This window comes from Phocoena phocoena, chromosome 15, assembly GCF_963924675.1.
Source record: "Phocoena phocoena chromosome 15, mPhoPho1.1, whole genome shotgun sequence".
Classification (NCBI taxonomy): domain Eukaryota; kingdom Metazoa; phylum Chordata; class Mammalia; order Artiodactyla; family Phocoenidae; genus Phocoena; species Phocoena phocoena.
The window spans coordinates 37,943,853-37,945,556 of NC_089233.1; positions in this window are offsets into that span (position 1 = coordinate 37,943,853).

The following is a 1,704-nucleotide window of genomic DNA, read 5'->3' on the forward strand; positions in this document are numbered from 1 at the left end:
AGCAGCCCTCTGCAGTGCCACCCCTCCAACCGCCACTCAGCCCAGTGGGTTGAAGCCAGACTTTCATGCACTCACAACGTAGCCTGGAGGCCAGAGCTGAATTATATTTACTACACAAAGAAACTAAAACTGTCCAAAACGAGCCCAGGAATAGTGCAAGTGTGGACAGCAGCAAAGGGTAGTGTTGATATGGTGAATGCAAGATCGTCCGTTTCCTCAAAGCAATGTCCAAAGAAGGGGTTCCTGCTGGCAGGACAGGATGGGTGGGGCCTCCTCTGCCCACCCAACCCTGCTGGCAGCCAGGCCTCAGCCAGGATCCTGCTCACAGGTGCTGCAGCCCCTCCCCACCTCACCTCCCATAACAGCAGCCCTCGGGGCACCCACCACAGAACAGTCCCGAGCAAGGGGGTCACAGGCCAGGGAGGGGCCCGTGGGCAGGAGGTAGAGTTGAGCACCAGTGACCTGTGGCCACGTCACCAGCCAGGTGGACGGAAGGAGGCCAGGCCTCCAGCTCAGGCTGGCCGGTGGGTCCTCGAGGAGGGGCTCAGCGTCCATCACTAAGAAACGGGTGAGAAAGGTTTTGGTGACATGTGACCTCACATAAGGGTGCAACTGGGTGAGGAGCAGCTATGGGATCACACCCAAGGTCAGAAGACAGAAGCTGGCCAGAGAAGGGTCTAGACACCCCAGGAGGCAAGTGGGGCAGGCTCAGTCCAGACTTGCCCAGGGCCTGGTGGCCCCAGTGAGCACTGCCTACAAATAGCTCTGTGTCAACTCGGAGAGACACCGAGCCAGTTTCATGCAGCAACAGATGTAAACGGAACTGAAGGTGCAGAATCACAGAAGAAAGGTTGATGGCCCCCACTGGGGAGAGAGGGAGCTGGGGAGGGACGTGGGGGCTGCACCCCGCTTCCTCTTTTCCAAGCAACGTGGGAACCTGCGAGTCGCCCCTGGCTCTGAACCCGTAGCTCCATGACACACACGGATGTCATCCAGGAAGGCCGGCGGGAGCCCTGGAAACTGCAGCTCCAGCACGCAGACTACTGGGGCCCGCACCCTCAGCACATGGCGGGCACACTGACCACCATGCTCAGAAAGGCCAATGCATGTAGCTGGGGAGTCCAAGATTGCTGCCCAAAGCTTCCACATGTTCTCCACTGGCCCCCACACAGTCCATAGCCCATGTGAAGTGTTATGTGAATTCAGATTCAAGCCTTGATGGTGGATTCTTTCCCATCTTTGCCTCAAACACCTCCTCTCTCCCAATGTCCCAAAGCTCGTCCCCTCGGCTGTCATGGGCTCACCACGTGGTTGCACGGAGGCTTCCCTGCTGGTCCTTTAAAAATGTACAAAAGGGGTGAACCATCTTTTACATAAATAAGAAAGGGAACCTGGTCTCCCAGTCCCCAGGGACAGCCCCCTCACGGCTGGGGCCAGGCAGGGCCGCCTCCAGGGGTCTTCTCAGCCACACCTCAGGGTCCTGGGCGTGATCTGCCACCATCCCAGCAGCATGGCCCTCCACTGTCCTGTGGAGCTGGTCTGGCTGAGACCACCAGCCTACTAGGGGCATCCCCACGCTTCCCAGGAGGGACTGTGTGGCCAAAGTTTTCCCTGCACACAGCGCTGGGCCCAGCGCCCAGCCGGGAGCACTCCCCAAGTGTGAGCCCTCCCAGAGTGCATCTGGATGGGGCACAGCCTGCCGAG